Source organism: Quercus lobata, chromosome 6 (genome assembly GCF_001633185.2).
Source record: "Quercus lobata isolate SW786 chromosome 6, ValleyOak3.0 Primary Assembly, whole genome shotgun sequence".
Lineage (NCBI taxonomy): Eukaryota > Viridiplantae > Streptophyta > Magnoliopsida > Fagales > Fagaceae > Quercus > Quercus lobata.
The window spans coordinates 2,977,389-2,997,097 of record NC_044909.1 but is presented as its reverse complement, the minus strand read 5'-3'; positions in this window follow the sequence as shown (position 1 = coordinate 2,997,097).

The window sequence follows — 19,709 nt, the reverse complement described above, 5'->3', positions numbered from 1 at the left end:
TTTTAGTTCAAAAATGCCTCTATACCTATATGTTTAAATAGAGATAAAACTACAGGACAATCTGGTAAAAATGCAACTCTAACTCCCACTAAAACATTGCCTAAAAAATAGGACAACTTTCCTATTCATTTTCAAATTACTTTATCCACTTATAAATTAGATTTTCAAAATAAAAATTATATATATATAATAGTTAGGATCACTAACTATTAAAAAAAAAAAAAAAAACCACATCGCACTTCTAAATTCAAATACATTCCCAAGCAGTTACCTGAACTCAAATCTTATCCACTAACCAGCGGTTTCACTCCATATTCCAGACTTAAAACCACGATGATTTTGCCTTTTACAACTCTTAAATCTGTTTTTGTGGTTCTACGGAATTTCACTACTAGGTAAGAGGGATACTCTACTTATTTCTCCAATTTCATTTTTTTTTTTTTTTTTCCTTTTGGGTATTTATGTTTCTAATGACAATTGTTTTTTTGCAAAAATAATCCGGGTTAATTACTGATGTATTGCGTCTTGATCGATGTGATTCTCAACCATTTTTTTATTTAATTATTTTACTTAATCTCAGGTAATCGGGTTAGATGAATATTTCTGCCCATTGTTTTCAGGTCTTAGTACTTGGGGTGTTAGGCAATGGTTGCTTACTTAATCTCAGGTAATCGGATTAGATGAATATTTCTGCCCATGAACTAATACAATTGTTTTCAGGTCTTAGTACTTGGGGTGTTAGGCAATGGTTGCACTTGAAGATATTATGGTTCTTGGAGAGCCTGTAAAAATTGTGGAAGAGTCAAACATGAAACAATTACAGATCTCAAGGAAAAATTAGGAAAACCGCATAAAGGAATTAGATAACTATTTATTGGAGAGTGATGATTGAGAGTGAGTTTGATTTCGTTACCCATTATCTTGCACTTCAGATAAACATCATAAAAAATAACTTTAATGTCTTTGTTTTATTAACTCTTTTTTTTTTTTTTTTTTTGGTAGTGTGTGTATGTGTATGATTGTATCTCAAGTTGAGGAACACGAAAAGAAGGCTATCTTAGCCCTTTATTAGTTGGATAAAATGTTGTAATTTAAATTTTCATCCAACCAATCAAAAAAAATAAATAAATAATAGAAAGAGGATTATTATTATTTTTCTTTCTTTCTTATATCTATAATTCTGAGGATTTGGATAGTAATAAAGTAAAATACATAATCGAAAAAGGTATTTTTGTACTTTTTATTTTTGTTTTTTCAAATACCATTAAACCAAAGGATAGTGACTCCAAAAAAAAAAAAAAAAACCTTATGATGGTGCTTATTTATATCTTGAGCTTTTGATTTCATAAATTTTATCATTGATAAATATTAGATTTTGAATTCAAAAATCTATCTACACAAAGTCATAATAGCCTCTAAGTTTCATCACACCTCTAAGTATTTTGTGATTGAAAAATATAATAATCCTAAATTATAATAAATGCTCTAAATTAATTCTTATCCAAAAAGTAGAAGAGCCTCTAAGCACGCGCGTGAGCGTGTGCTTAGAGGCTAGTATATATATATATATATATATATATATTAAAGTGAGACTATTGCACCAAGACTATTGAGTAGTTCATGCCTGGAATGTAGAGTACTCAGTAGTTGAGTGCTGGGAAATGGAAATTACTAGAAAGTTGAATGAAAAAGAAGGTAGTAAAAAAAAAAAATATATATATATATATATATAGATATAAAATAAAAAGGAAGAAGTGTTGATTTGCTACTGGCTAACGTGTTTTGAAAAGAAATTTGAGGCTTGAAGGGGACATGAACAAGTGGGGGCCAATCGATTTCCTTTTGCGGGGTGGTGTTAGCTCATTAAAAAAAAAAAAAAGGCATTGAATCACATTTGAGTAAAATAGAACAGAATGCGAAAACGTGGCAAAAGCTCCGAGTAGCTTAGAAACAACGAGAGTTTTATGGCATGTGAAAGGCGTGGTAGTTTTAAAAAAAATATATATCATTTACCAAAGCACGGACATATATATAATTAAGGTAAATGAGAGGCTAAGGGCTAAGTTGTCCTTGGTCACCAGTCAACACTAATTAATGTATTTATATAAAAAAAAACTAATTAATGTAAGATTCCAGGACTCTTTCACAAAACGTCCCTTAAATTTTCATGCAAAAATTCTAGGAGTTTAGGACAAAAAATAAAAACCCCACAAGTTTAGGTATAATTATCCATGTGAAAAATTATGAGTAGTAAAAAAAAATGATAAATTCATGTAAAAGTGACAAGTATCTAATAACAATCTATTATATAAGATAGTTGTGGTAATAATTATGATTTTTTATGTGATACATTTTTTTAATACAAGATATATAAAAATTCTACTCTAATCTAATTTAAGTGTATATGTGTCCATTCTAAAAAAAAAAAGTGTATATGTGTGTGAAGTTTTTTCGAAATTTAAATCCCAACCTTTGTTCCTCACATCTCACAAGCACTTATGATGCAGCGTAGGCGAGTAAAAGCAGAATCTGTAACACACAATTACTATAACTCTTCCACGAAACCTAAGTTCCACAAGAACACTAGGCTAGTAGGCAAAATAATAGATAAAACATCTCTAACAAACTTTTATTAATCAACTCATAACAACAATAATCAACCCTTCTATAAAGAGTATTTATAGGAATAAAATTTCTTCTACTCCTTTTAGGAAAAGAAATAATAAACCTACTACTACTTGAGAAAGGAAAAACAATTTAACTAGGAAAAGAAAAACAATTAAAATCCTAATTCAACAAGGAAAAAGAAAACAACATAAAATATTAAAATATTTTATTCTTCCTTAACCAATCTGCATCATTCTCTCAGGGTTGGGGAAAACTCGTCCTCGAGTTTTGTGGCAGTTTTCCACGATCAATTGGAACCCCGAATAATCCTCTCCATCCTATTCGTCTGTGCAAGACAAGACGAATCAATACGCTACTTATCAATCTTTTCTCACTCATAATAAATCTTGATGTACGAATTTTTATTCTTGACCTCTTTTGCCACGGTAGGATATAAGAAGTAGATACTAAAAAAGAATCCATGCACATATCCATAAACTTCATATTTCCTTCTTGACAAAGATTACTTAGAATCACTCGTTCACGCCTCTTGTTGACCTCTATCAATTCTTGTTCAATAAAATCCTCCCAAAAGGGATCAATAAGCTTTTGTTTTTGAATGTCGAAAGTCTCATCAACGATGTGAGTTATGGACTCATCTCGTATGTATATTACTTTATTTTTATCAAGCTCAATCTTTTCTCCTTGACTAAAATCTTCAGGATAGTCATCATAAATTGGTGGAGAATCCCAATCTACTAGACAAACTCTTTCAATACATTCATCATCCTCTTTGATATCGCAGTCCTCCTGCTCGATATCAAGATCCTCCTCCTCCACCACGAAACATGGATTTGGATGGTAGTTTTGAGGTTGACTTCCAACTGCTAAGGCGATGAGCTGCTTTGAAAGTGCATCAAACCACGCCTCTATTCGTTGAAAGAATGCCTTTAATTCCGCGTCGCGTGCAACCTCATCGCATTCATACACGTCATCTATGGCAACAGGTCTTCCCCCACATGCTCCTCTTTGTGCCATGGTAGGAATCTAACCTGGCTCTGATACCAACTGATGCAGCGTAGGCGTGTAGAAGCAGAATCTGTAACACACAATTACTACAACTCTTCCACGAAACCTAAGTTCCACAAGAACACTAGGCTAGTAGGCAAAATAATAGAGAAAACATCTCTAACAAACTTTTATTAATCAACTCATAACAACAATAATCAACCCTTCTATAAAGAGTATTTATAGGAATATAATTTCTCCTACTCCTTTTAGGAAAAAAAAAAAATAAACCTACTACTACTTGAGAAAGGAAAAACAATTTAACTAGGAAAAGAAAAACAATTAAAATCCTAATTCAACAAGGAAAAAGAAAACAACATAAAATATTAAAATATTTTATTCTTCCTTAACCAATCTGCATCATTTTGTGGAGTGACTATAATGCCAAAGATACGTGATGATAGACTTTTTATGTGATATTAGAATTACTTATAAAGGAAAAAAATGTTAGGAAATTTAGACCCCGATTGATATAATTAACAAGTTTTAAATCTAAATTGTTAATTAGATTTATTATGAATAAAACTTGTTAAAACAAACAAACTTCAATATCATGTCAATAATGAATGCAGCGGAAAAGTAAATAAGACAAGATATGATGATCTAGGAAAATCAATGAAACAAACTAGTTTCACAGTAAAAAACCTGAGGGGAAACCTTCCCGAAAAGTAATCCACTATAGTAAAGAGAAATTTCAGATCTAGTACAAAACCTTTGTCCCTAGACTCTACAATCCCCGTAGATGAACTCACAACAGAAACCTTCTACCATTTCAGAACCTCTGAACTCTTCAATATATGAACGCCACCCTTTGATGCACGAACCCAGTACATGACTAACCAATTGCACGAATCCTAATACGCGACTTAATCACCAACTAGAGAAAGTTATTGGCTGCAAAGTTCTTCAGTTCATCCCAACGATGAAGATCAAGAAGATGCTTGGTCACAAAACCTTACGGTGCATAAACACAACAACTTCTTCAAGAACGATGAACTAGAGCAAATTTTGTCTCCGGTCACAATTTGCTTGAACAAATTTTGCTCAACACTTGTGCAACTTGTGAACACTTTGACGACCCTTAAAATAATCATTTTATATGTATAGGGTTGTGAGAAAAGAAAACTCAAACACATAAAACCGGATTGGAGTCAAAACAGAATTGAAATTCTGTTTTTCATAAAGCTCAACAGATACTTGTCTGTTGAGATGTTGTCGAGTAGTTGTCGAGCAACGGGGGTGGAATAGCTTTTTAAGCTCGATGGATAGTTAGCTGTTGAGTTTTAGTGACAGACACTTCTTCAGCTTGTTTCTTGGACAGACTTGCATATCTTCAACACTTGATCTTGAAACACAGTTTCCTGAAGTATTAAATACATCCTAGATCTACTCAAATACAAGTAAAATGCGTTTTGTCAAAGGATTAGCCAATTACATAAAATAGTGGCAAATGTTCTTAACAAGTGAATTACATATGTCCTAATAATCTCCCCTTTTGGTAATCTGTGACAAAACCACAACAAACAAATGAGATATGAGAGAAGTTATAAATCACTTAACTCATATTCACTTGTTACACAAATACAAATGTACACAAATACATACTGTTTTTGTATTTTTTTAATTTTTCTCTTTTTATTTTGAAAAACAAACAAAATAAAGATTAAAAAACCAAACAAAAACAGACAAACAACATGAAAGCATGAAAAAAAGATGCAGATGCATGAAGGCATGATAGAAAGATGCAGATGCATGAAAGCATGATTCCAAAAGCAGATAAGAAATTAAGTAAAGAGAGTCCTACTTTAGATAGAAAGAATTAAAGTAGAGGACAAACAGAAAAGACAATTAAGTCTTAGGCTCCTTTCTTACCCACACGGTATGAGTCTTTGGCCATGAAGATGAAAATGCACGTGTCCTAGTATGTCTACTAAAGGACATAGAAGAATTAAAATTTTCCTGAAATTGAGTTAAAAAGCTCAAAGCTTTTAATAACTTTCCAAATAAAGGTGTAGGTCTTTGAGAGGAAACTTGTAACCGTTTGAACAATTGCTTTTGAGGATATAACTTAAAGCAATTAGGACGAATGTGTCCAGAAACACCACAATGGTGACAAACATGAGGTCTAACAAAAAATTTAGAATTAGCCAAATCAGTTTTAGATTTCATACCTTTATTACCTTTCTCAGATTGGAGCACAAAGACAGTCTTTGATCTAGAAGCCGTGGAAGAGGAGGGGCAGAAGGAAACAGCATATCCTAAGCCAGTCTTATCAGAACTAGGCTTCTAAGCACTCAATACCTCATCAAGTTTTGCACTAAACATCCTTTCTATTTGAGTTCTAGCTTGACTAAGCTCTACCTCAAGATTCTTAACATTCTCTTCTAATGAGGCGTTCTCCACAACAAGAGTCTCAACTAACCTTATAGTCTCATCTAGTTTGACTAATAGATCAACTTTTTCATTTTTTACCTCATTAAGCTCTTTTCTATAAAGATGAGATGTCTTTTCAGATTTTATAAATTCAGTGCATAGCTTATCATAGGCTTCCTGAAGGGTCATCTTCTTGGGTACTTCATCATCAGAAGAATCCTCACTGTCACTAGCACTCTCCACAATCATCTTATCGGTTGAGGCAGCAAAAGCCATAAGGTGACCACATTCATCCACATACTCATCAGAAGAGTCATTCTCAGTATCACTCCAGGTAGCAACCAACCCTTTATCTTTTGAATTCTTGATCTTTTCCTTCATAAGGTAATTTGGACACTCTTATCCTTATATGACCAAAACCAGGGTAATTAATTTCCTCCTGTTCCATGCCAAACATGATTGATTACTTCATTTTTTTTTTTTTTTTTCTTTTTGAGGGAAAAGATAGTGAGGTTGATTACTTTAATTAATTATGACAAGGTTTGAGAATTTATTTTTTTTGGGCATCAATTTGAGAATTGTTATACAACACCATTTGGCTACTGGATATGTTGATGGGTTTTGGGCCTTGTAGCGCCGACACTGTGCATATTGCAAGTCTTGCAAGATCTACTACTTTTCAATTTTTCATAAATATATATGGGATGCTAATAGCATCTGTGCATTAAAATGAACAGTATCAAAAAAAGATTCTACATTTCTACTCAGCTTTTCTAGTTCATTATTGGCTGTGAGAGAAAGAATGGCATCTATATTTGGGCCCTTTAGTCTGGCTCAGCCCAATGAAACATTAATGTCATAGGATGTGGTTTTATTTTAATGGGCTCGAGCCTTGCAAAGTTTAGGCATAGGCCCAAATAGTGGGATTTTAATTTAACTCTTTTTTTTGGGAATAAAGGAATTTATTGAGAAGAATACACTCTAAAGACTTAATTACACTATGAACGTGAGTTCTAATATACTTCAATTATAAAGTTTTTTATGGTCAAATTAATAAAGTACCTTATATCAAAACTTACCTACACAAAAGAAATTTATAGGTTCCTTGGCAATGATGATAAAAAACAATTCACAATAAAAAGTACACCATGACTTTATATCTTACCATATCTAAATAAATAAAAAAGGGGACTAAAATCCAAATAACACCGGTTTATTTCAGGTCAATTGTAATTTTCATTTATAAACTTTCATATTAAATATGTTCACCCCTAAGTTTCACAATTATTGCCAAAGTTGACCCTTCTAGCTATAAATTACTGTTATCTATCAAAAAACCTATCTTATTAAAAAAAACTATAAACATTTTTCTAAATAAAATATAATTTTTTTAATAAAAAAAAAGTAAAATCATCCACGGATGACTTAGAAGCCACTATAAACCATCAAATGTTGTGTTTTTGGTTTTCAATATATGTTTAGAAAAAACATATTGCACAATATGTTGTTGTTAAACATATGTTGAATGAATTTTAAAATGATAGAATGATATTTGATGTTTTGCTAAACATATATTGCACAAACATGAGATTTAATGTTTTCAATGATAGAATGAATTTTAAGATGATGGAAGTTCGTTCCATTTGATGTATTTTTTTAATATTATCAGAGATGTATTGATATTCATTTGTAACAAAAAAAAGAAATTTATGTATAAGATTTTTATAAATTCAAATCTTTTGTAACAAATTGAATAAAAATACATCTTCGATAAAAAAAAAAATACACCAACTAGAATCAGCCGACATCATGTGAAAATATACTCTATCATTGAAAATAACAAATGTCTTGTATTTGGTTTCCAACATATGTTTTGCAACATATTTTTCTTAGACCTACTAGTCCACCATTTTAAGGTGTCATGAACTTATTTGATCATTATCATTCTTCTTCTTCTTCTTCTTCTTCTTCTTCTTCTTCTTCTCCTCTCTCTGTCTCTCTCTCTCTCTCTCTCTCTGTCTCTCTCTCATGTTTAGGATGAACTTGCTTTAGAGTTTTTTTTAGTTGTTCTCTAGTTTCTATTTTGGCCCACATAATTTGGGAGTATAGAATCAAAGAGAGAGACAAATCAATTATAAAATGTATTTAAACCACAATTGTTAGGGACAAACTCGTTGCAGAGTTTGTATATTAATATTTGCACTATCTTCACACTTTAATTTCTATTTGATCTCGCATAATTGGGGAGGTATTGATGAGAATGCAAATTGTCATATTTTCCTCCCTTAATGTTTAGTCTTTTATACTTATTTGGTGCATAAATGTACTCATTATTCTTATATTTTGATTTAGGATGCAAATGGAGGCATTAAGTGCAAAACGTTGCTAATTGGGCGATTTTGGACAGTTTTTGTAAGGTTGAATTTATTCAACCATCTAATTGGCTTTATTCCGTGCCAAATTTGCTTGTAATTCAGCATTTAGTAACCCTGTATTTAGGTGGGTTTGATGTAAGGGTAGTGAGTGAGATAGAGTGAAGATTGCTAAAGAGTGTGCAAGAAAACAGAGACTCGCGGCTGGGACTCGCGGGTGACTCGCTGCTGCAAGCCGCCAGAAGCAGTACACGTGCCAAGCATGCTGGAAGATGAACAGTCATGCTAGCTGGAGCACTACAGGACAAAACAGGACAACTGGCCATACGGTTATCTCGCGACTGGATCTCGCGACTTGGTCAAGCCGCGAGGTCAAGCCGCGAGCCACCCCTGTTTTGTAAAACCTGACATTTCACATTCCTCTCCCACTCTAGTATAAATACCCCTTTTACCCACGATTGAAAGAGAGCTTCCAGAGAGAATTTTGAGAGAGAAACCCTAAAGAAAAACAAGATTGATTCACCCACAATCTATACCTTAGAGTCTCTTCAAATTCCTCAACTCTCTTCCTCTCCATTGTCAAATCCTTGAGAGGCATTATACCAAACCTGGTTCTCACCATCATCATCACTGTGAGACAGTTGTTTGGATTTCTGGGAAGCAGTTAGGAAGGAACTAATCTTCATTGGTTGATGCTATGGTCTAGTAGCGGAATCCGGGAAGCTAGAAAAGAAAAAGGTTCGGCGCAACCTCGTTGGAGCAAGAAGCTTGGAGGGCTTAGGTGCACTGGGTAGATTAGGCTTGGAGGGTCTATTGCTGTCCTTGTATACCAACTGTATTTTCTAGTGGATTGCTTACCGCTTGGAGGGCGGCGGAGAGGTTTTACGCCGAGGGCTTCGGTTTCCTCTTCGATAACACATCGCGTGTTGTCTTTGTGTTTGCATCTTCCTTCCTCTCTATCTTTGCCTTTTAATTATCTGCTGTGGATTTTAATTTGTTATGGCTTAGATAGTATTTAATCAATTTCATATTATAGCATATGTTAAGTTTCCGCACACTAGTTGTTTGACATATTGCTTGAATTGATTAAGTTGTATTTTGGGGGTCTAAACGTTCAAAGGTGTTTTTACACGTTTTTGAACTTTCAGTTTTGACATCACTTTATAATCTGGGCATAACTCTCTCATCAGAGCTCCAATTGAGATGATTCAAGAATGCCAAGAGAAAGCTCTATAACTTTCATGTTTTGAGTTTTGAGGAATACTGGCTGCATCAAGGTCAAAAGCGGGCTTGAATTTTCTACACTTGCACTGCTGATGTTCTAGAATGTTCCTTTGTCTAAAATACTAATACTTGATGCGGTTTATTTTCAAAAGCTTCCAGATTTTTAATATTTTCCTTAATTAGTCCGATTTGGATATTATTATTTAGAATATTTTTAGGAGATTTTGTAGGTTTGGGAAAGGGGGAATTAAAATGTAAAGAGGGGAGGAGAAATCAGATTGGACACACACGCCTCTCTCTCCCCTCTGCTCTAACTTCTCCTTTGAGTTTTTATCATGGCCCTACTTGGCTAAACTTTTATACTTGGTCAAAGGAAACTAAAGTCTCGAAATCAATAAAACTGTGAGATCTAATTTGTTTTCATTTTTCAATTTATGCTTTGAATATCGGATGTTCTTTTGTGCCTATTTTCATGATTGTCTCGTTTAATTACTAGGGGGCCTACTAGTTTATTATTCATTGCAATCTACTGCTAGGTTAGATATCAAATCCGTAATTGTTTGACCTCTCTAATTTGTGAAGCAATCAAGATTTAATGATTTGTTGCGTTAGAAATTATTAGATCTTAGAAAGAACATTCGACTAAATTAAATGCAACCACTTGTGCTTGTGTTGTTTAGTTTTGGTGATTTCTCAAATTCTTAAGGCTACTGCTAGATTAAACCTTTAGTACTTGTCTTGAGTTGTTTAGGAGTTTGGGTTAATTAGAGTGCTTGTTTTCTAATTAACTGTGACTAAGGAGAAATAGGAAAATAATTCCAACGGTGAATATTCAAAGTGTAAATTGATATATGCTTGCGTCGATGATCAGTTATAATATTCTAATGGTGGATGTTGACTTAGACCAAGGTTTGTTCTTTTGATTGATTTCGATATTTTAATTTGAATTGTTCCTTAGTTGTTTTTCTTAAAATTGTTTCTGTTATACTCAAAACTGCCCCCCCCTTCCTTGTTCACGTAGCATAAAACTAGACTAGACACTCTTCGTGGGAATGATCCTTACTCACACCACTACATGTATTTTTAAGAGTATAGGTATTATTTTTGGTTGCTTGCGATAGCACACCAGGTATACAGTTGATGGGAGAGACAAAACAATGATAAAATATATTCTAAGACATTGGAAGCTGATTCCATTTAATGTTTTTTCTTACTATTTTTTATTATTGAAGATGTATTGTGGTTCAATTATTAAAAAAGATAAAGAAATTTATGTCTAAGTTTGTTACAAATTGAAAAAAACTTTTATACATAAATTTCTTTCTTTTGTTACAAATTGAATAACAATACATCTCCAATTAAAAAAAAAAAAAAAAAAACCCAACAAGAATTAGCTTCCATCCTCTTAAAATATACTCTATCATTAAAAACATCAAATGTCACATTTTTTGGTATCCAACATATGTTTAGCAACATATTTCTCTTAAACCTACTATAGTCCACCACTTTAAGGTGCCAAGGACTTATATTTTTGAAATTAATATTATGGCTTGTTTCTACGAAAAAGAATAAAGAAAAAGTGAGCTAGCATTTGAACACACTCTACTTTCAAAACATACATGTTTGGGACTAGATTGCTTTTTAGTTTCCTTTTTAGTCTTTATCTAATTTTTATTTTGGTCTGCGTAATTTGGGGGTATACTGTCGAAAGGAGAGACAAATCAACAATAGAATGTATTCTAAGATGTTGGAAGATGATTCCATTTGATGTATTTATTTATTTATGGGAGACGTAATGTTATTCAATCTATAACAAAATGAATAAATTAATTTATAAGAATAACAATATATCTCTAATAAAAAAAATCAAATGGAATAATTTTCCATCATTTTAAAATTCATTCTATCATTGAAATCGTCAAATGCTACATTTTTGGTTTCCAACATATGTTTAGCGACATATTGCAATATGTTGCTCAACATATGTTGGAAACCAAAAATGCAGCATTTGATGTTTTCAATGATAGAATGAATTTTAAGATGATGGAAGTTGATTCCATTTGATGTGTGTGTGTGTGGATGTATTGTTATTTAATTTGTAACTATTGAAATATGAGGGAAAAAAAAGAGAGAAGAAGAATGGGAATGATCAGATAAGTCCTTACCACCATAAAGTGTTGGAGTAGCAAGTTTGAAAAAAAAAAAGGAATATAATACTCTTTCGTAACAAGTTGCGAAATAGATGTTTAAGACCAGTGAAAAAGGAATATAATACTTTTTTTGAGAAGGAAGTTCTTTTTGAATTAGGTAATGAATATAAAATTAATTTATAAACATATGTTTATTTTATAAATGATAAACATTTTGTTTTATAATAGGGAAACTTTAATGGATGCCTTAAGAGTATCGTTTTAGGAAATATTTTTAGAACTTTTTATTTGAAAAGGAAAAATAAACAATTAATTTTCTGATAGCTTAATATATTTCCCATGAAAGTTTTTTTTTAGAAAGATATTTTCTATGAAAGTAGTATCAAAACTTTCATTAAATAGTTTATCAACAAATGCTTTGAGAATTGGACCTTTTACAATATGTTTATACATATCTATTATCTTTATAGACTTGGAGTTTTAATAAATTGTGATCCATTTTCATGTAAAGCTAACAAACTAGTTACGAAAAACTAGTAAGGATTGAAATGGTGGCTTGGTCCATAGTAGTTAGTTGTTTAGAGCACTTTCTTAAAGACAAAATTTAGTTACAAAATTGGTTGTAGTCTAAGACTATAACTTTACTCAATATCTTTTTATTGGAGTTGAATTTTGATAAATCCTCCATTGGAATACATTTTCTTCTTATATGCTTCATGCTTGTAATATTTCTTGAAATTAAAGATCAATACTTATATCATCAATAAATTGTTTAATTTGCAAGTTTTTGTAGTTTAAAGTTATGTATAATCTTCTTAAAAAAAAAGTTATGCATAAAATATAAGCTTATTGATTATATAGTAAATAATATCTGATTAACACAAAATTTGATATGTGTATTAAGAGTGTAAAGAACATGTAATTCAACAGTTAGATTTTCAAAATATGTAGTAATGTTTATTTTATTGAGTAGGGTAGCTAAACTTGGTCATTTTCTTAATACCTATATCTATTTTTAAGTTTTTTGATCATGTGACACATTACATAGATTTCATCCTCTCTCTCTCTCTCTTTAATATTTTAATATTTTATTTTCATTTAATTATGGGAAAAGTTAAGGGATGATTCCTTAAGTACATTTCCTAAAAAACTTAAACTTTTGGGACAATCCGTAATTTAACATGGTATCAAAGCATGAGATCCTGAATTCAATCCCTGATTTTACTCTATGTCCCATTTAAAATGTTAAATTCTCACTTGTTAGGCTCCCACTTATAAAGGGAAAGTTTAGGGTCACAAGTGAGGGGGAGTGTTAGACTTATGGTGAAGTGATTAAATTCACAATTTTCTAAAAAGTTTAAGTTTTTGGGACAATCAGTAATTTAACAGGCTTCATGTTATTACTCTCCTTTCTAAAGATGAATTTTCTAGGAATTTATGGTACTGAACACCGGTTTAAATTGTTGCTAGCTGAGCTTTGTTGTTTGTAAATGGTAAGCAACCCTTCCCTTTATTTCTCTCATACTCGGCAAAAAAAAAAAAAAGAAAAAAGAAGAAGAAAAGAACTCCTCCGGTCCTTCTCCATCTGAAGATTCTAAAAGACAACAAAAATCACCGTCATGTTTCTATTAAAAAAAAAAAAAAAAAATCATCATTATGATGCTACTACTAACTCCAACAAACAAAGCTTGGTAGTCCGAAACTTTCCTAACGTACCAAAAATCAACAACGACGTGGAAAGAAGAAGCTCACTAAGCTACGACTCTTGCTCAAATTTCTTTCCAGAATCGAATTCAACCACTCTAGCTATTTCCCTCATCTGTCAGTGTGAGGAAGGAAAAGTTTGAATGAGTTGGGTGTTAGGAGTGTTTGCATTCTTTTGTATTTTTGTACATGTATATAAAATGATTGGAATGGCCACATCGGTCAGCAAAGAATTTTTTTTTAAAAATCCTTTAAGGAATCAAGGGTATTTATGTTGTTAAATATTGAAAGGAAGTCAATAGATTATAATTAGTTTCCTGTGAGATAAATCACATACAAAGTTGAGGATGGAGGGTGACCCTAAGAATTAAATCACATTAAAATTATCTTTCTAAACTATTAGTCAAGTTACAATTAAGACTTAATGTTATCAACTATATGTGTGTGTTTGGATTGCACGTTTCTAGCGTGCAATCCAGCGTTTGCGTTTTTGACTGGGTCTCACGGTACTGTTTATGACTCAGCCAAAAATGCGTATACTAATGTAATTTTAGGTCCCACGACACTATTCATACCTTTAAAAATTGCATACCAATGCATTTTTAGGTCCTACGGTACTATTCATATATTTAAAAATTATTTTGCTATAGTATTTTCAGTAATATGTTTTTAGTTTTCAACAAATAAGTGGCATCCAAACACACCCTATAGCCCAATTAAACTTAACAACACTCAATGTGGGACATTTGATACCCGTATAAAACATTTATTTAATCCAATCCACACAATCTTGCGTGTCACGAAAACAATAAACCGTAGTTTGCTTTTAAATGTTGCTTCACACAGACCGAGTGCTTATTTTTATGTTCGTGGTCACACAAAGACAACTTATGGCAATGTATTTAATTAGTTTTCAAAATCATTCAACCACGTGAATTTGTTTTCTTGCTAGTTAGAACAAAGATGGATGCAGTGGTTAGTGATTCACTCTTATTATTAGTTGCATGTATTTTTCCTTTGTTTTATTTAAAATGATCCTCCATCCTGGTTATTTATTTATTTATTTTCATAATCTGTGCAAACTAGACTAAATAGTTAAATAAAACTTTTAAACTAGTGAAGGTTAACCAAGGTAATTTCCTCATGTTCCACGCTAAACATGATTGATTACTTCAAAATTTTTTTTTTTTTTCTTTTTTTGAGAGAAAAGATAGTGAGATTGAATACTTTAATTAATTATGATAAGGTTTGAGAATTGTGATACGACACCATTCGACTACTGGATATGTTGATGGGTTTTGGGCCTTGTAGCGCCGACACTGTGCATATTTCAAGTCTTGCAAGGTCTACTACTTTTCATAAATATTTATGGGATGCTGGAAGCATCTGTTTATTAAAATTAACAGTATGAATAAAAGATTCTACTCAGCTTTTCTAGTCGATTATTGGCTTGTTGAGAGAAAGAATAGCATCTATATTGGGCCCCTTTAGTATGGTTCAGCCCAATGAAACACTAATTTCATAGGACATGGTTTTATTTTAATGGGCCTGAGCCTTACAACGTTTAGGCATAGGCCCAAATAATGGGATTTTATTTTTTAGTTTTTTGGAATAAAGGAATTTATTGAGAGGAAAAGCAAATCCCACTGGGACCAACTCCCTTCTATACAGTCTAAAGACCCTTTTTTTTTTTTTTTTTGATTGAGAAGATTACATCGTAAAGACTTAATTATACCATGTGAGACTCCACTTATAAAGTTTCTTATGGTCAAATAATTAAATTACCTTATATCAAAATTTACCTACACAAAAAGGACTTTATAGGTTCCTTGGCAGTGATGATAAAGAACAATTCACAATAAAAAGTACACTATAATTTTATGGGCAAGACTTAGGTACAATACGTAGGTGTTATTTCTTAGGTTTCCCTCTTAAGATTTTGCCATGTGGATTTTTTCTCATAAGATAAAAATGTATTTTTTAATTAAGTAGCCACATGGCTGAATCTTAAGAGAGGAACCTAAGGAACAGTACTTAAGATATTGTACCTAAGTTTTGTTCTAATTTTAAATATAAAAAAAGGGACAAAAATCCAAATAACACCAATTCAGTTTGGGTCAATTGTCATTTTCATTTATAAACTTTCATAATAATTATTTTCACCTGTAAGGTTCACAATTATTGTCAAGTTGAGCCTTTGGTCTATAAACTATAGTTATTTATTTATTTTTTTTTTAAAAACCCTCTTATTACAAAAGAAATGTGGGAGCCAGTTAATTAATAATTATTAAAGCTGTGTTAACTGGGCCTGTGGCCCATCTGAGGACGTTAAACTATCCAAGGAGGCCTACATAAGGTTATGAGGGGAACCAAATGAAAAAGATGAGTAGATATCATATGAGATGGGTCGAGTATTCTTCCGAGGACGAAATCCTTCTTGGCAATGTGTGTCCGAGGATGACCTAAACTCCATATTGTCACAAACACACTTCGAAGTCGCATTACTACTAAAGGTGGGACATGGGGCCAAGGGTAAGAAAGAAAAGATAAACAAATATCTTTAACAACTGATACCTCCGCATTAATTGCCTCTCAACCAACTCTCTGGCCGCATTAATGTGGAGGTGATGCTTGAACAGTGATGAAGCAGCTTTACAGCTGCTGGTTGAAGGTTCCAGGAAGTGTTGGATGGGATAGGAAAAGATCCTCCGAATCCAACCTACACGTGTGTGGTGAAGATGACACCAAGAGGGCAGTAGATAACATGGAAGAATGCATTGAAAGAAAGGATCGGAAGTTCTAAACAAGTAATGCTTAGAAGAAAATCTTATGAAATAAAGAACTTAGCTTATTTCAAGGAGAAATTGATCGTAATATTTGTATTAATCCATTGAAAAACGTTAAGTTTAATTGTTTTTCTTCTGAAGTTAATCTAGTTCTTCTATATCCACACTCTACAAATTTATTGTTTGGGCCCTTAGCGTTCGAACCCAATACAAGTTTGGGATCGTTATAAATTGAGTCTCTACAAGAAAATTTTAACATTTTACTAATTAAAATATAATTTAAAAAAAAAAGAAGTAAAATCGTCCACAACTGACTCACAAGCCACTAAAAAACCATCAAATGTCGCATTTTAGGTTTCCAACATATTGCAGAATATGTTGTTTCTAAACATACATTGAATGAATTTGAAGATGATGGAATGACATTTGATGCTTTTCTTAACATATATTGCACAAACATGACATTTGATGTTTTCAATGATAGAATGAATTTTAAGATGATAGAAGCTGGATCCATTTGATGTATTTTTTTTTATCAGAATTGTATTGATATTCATTTGTGACCAAAATAAGAAATTTATGTATAAGAGTTTTACAAATTAAATGAAACTTCTTTTGTAATAAATTGAATAACAATACAACTTTGATAAAAAAAAAAAAATACAACAACTGGAATTAGCCTCCATCGTCTTAAAATATATTTTATCATTGAAAACAACAAATGTCTTCTTCTTCTTCTTCTTCTTCTCTCTGTCTCTCATGTTTTGGATGAACTTGCTTTCAAGTTTCTTTTTTAGTATTTCTCTAATTTCTATTTTGGTCCACATAATTTGGGGGTATATAGTCAAAAAGAGAGACAAATCAATGAACCATCTGAAGTGTATGTGTAATGAAAAACTGAAGGGGAAGGGAGTTTTTTTGTAATAGCGACAGTCGGCGGGTAATGCAGATTTGGAAAATTTTCATAAGGGAGTGATTAGTCTATTGCAACAAAATTATTACAAGTTATTGCAACAAATAACATATTGATGCAATAAATTAATACTTTTATTCCTTATTGCAACAAAAAAAGGTTCACAAAGTAAATTAGTTCATATTGGCACTAAAGTTCCTTTTTGTTGCAATATAGGTTTTTTCTTGTAGTGATAAGTTATTATAAATATTTTTAAGTTTATGATTAATGTAGCATTAAATTCATATAAAATTCTCCTATTTATCTCTTTCTTTCTTAAATTAAAAAAAATATATATTAGACAATTTTTTTTAAGGTGATTAGGACATGGGTTTAAGAGTTCTTTTTGAATTGGGTAATGAATAAAAATTAAATTTATAAACATATGTCTACTTTATAAATGATTAAAATCTTGTTTTATAATATGTTTCTTCTTCACAAATTAGGAGTTTTAATCAGTTAGGCAAAACTATATTTAGTTGGCTTAGTTCATAATATCTATTTTTTGTTAAGAGTACTTTCTTCATACATATATTTTTTATGATTTTTTTTAATTTTTTTATTTAATATCATGCTTACATGGGATTCATCATCCCTTTTTTAATTTTTATCTTCATTTAATTATTTAAGTACATCATCATATATATCTGGTCCTAAAATCTATATTTATATATATAATAATATCTAAAATCTGAAAGGTAGCATTTATTGTTATTATACTCCTATTAGACCACATTATTCTAACGTTTTAGTCAACTTCGATCTGTTCGGTATTTTAGTCCATTCAATCCACTTTTGCCCATTCGATAAACTTTAGTGATGCTTTAGGATAAGAGGTTTTTATAGAAAAAATTGCAACTTCATTAATAAGTATGGCACATTCTTAGCGTAATAATGGTAGATTTTTTTTATATTTATTTATATAATTACATTTTTCTTATATTATTAAAGTTTTGTATTTTTTTTCTCTAATATAAGTGATGAACTGGAATTCATCCCGGTTGGGTCCATATGGGCAAGCCATATTCACTCATGAGCTTGAGCAAAGTTGGTGAAACATGCTTGAAGAAAAATATGTTGAATCTTGATCAATTTAGTTGTTCTTTTTTGAAAATTTAAACACTTTTATGTTTAAGATGAATTATGAAGTCAAAAGATTGAATTGAATTTTAGGCAAAGTCAAAGAATGCAATTTATAATTTAACCTAAAAAGAATTTACATGTTGACTCAAGTAAATAAAATCAAGCTCCTATTTGTTAACCAATCTCTTATTTACACAGTTATCTACGACTTTTTATTTACATAGTTACACTGTTAAACAATCTTAAGTCATTGCTCAATATGTTGCTAAACATATACCGTAAACAAAAAAGCAACATTTGATGTTTTCATTGATAGAATGTATTTTAATTAAGATGATGGAAGCTAATTCCATTTTATGAATCTTTATTTTTTATTTTTATTGGAATTGTATTTCTATTCAATCTATAAACTATTTAAATATAAGGGGAAAAATAAAGAGAGAATAAGGGAACGATCGGATAATTCTTTACCACCTTAAAGAGGTGGACTAGCATGTTTGAGAAAAAGGAAGGCGAAAATACACTTTTGGCCTAAAAACATGTCATTTGTTGTTTTTTAAAGATAAGGACTCATATATCTGCCTTACGACATCTATAACTAAAGATGTAGTGTCCAATCCAAGGGAAGTTCCCAAAGCGGTTTATATGAATTTAACGGAACATCACACCTTAAAAGTTGTACTCTTATATCTTTATAGACGAGGTTGATCTTCATGTGTTTTGTTTGGTTTTGGTAGGCTAGGAATATTGGCACTATTGTTAAAATTACTGTTGATGCGGTTGTAATTTTGTCTGCTATTGGTTGCTGAAAATCGGAGTTAATCTCTAATGTTAGGGTTGTTGACCATGAAAAGAAGAGATATTTGAACTAAAAAAAAAAAAAATTTATTAGATGATTTTTATGGTGATTAAGATATGGGTTTTAAGAGTTTTTTTTTTTAATTTTATTTTTTTATTTTTTATTTTTTTATTTTTAGAAGGAAGTTTTTTTGAATTTGGTAATGAATATAAAATAAATTTATAAACATATGTTTATTTTATAAATGATAACCATCTTGTTTTATAATAAGGAAACGTTAATGGATGCCTTAAGGGAATTGTTTTAGGAAATATTTTTAGGACTTTTTATTTGAAAAGGAAAAAATAAACAATTAAGTTTTTGATAGTTTTATATGTTTCTCATGAAAGTAGTATCAAAACTGTCATTAAATAGTTATCAACAAATGCCCTGAGAACTGGACCTTTTATAATATGTTTATACATATCTCTCTTCTTTACAGACTTGGAATAAATTGTGCTCTATTTTCATGTAAAGCTAACAAATTTTTATTTTTAGAGAAACTATAAAGCTAACAAACTAGTTACAAAAAAACTGCTAAAGATTGAGATG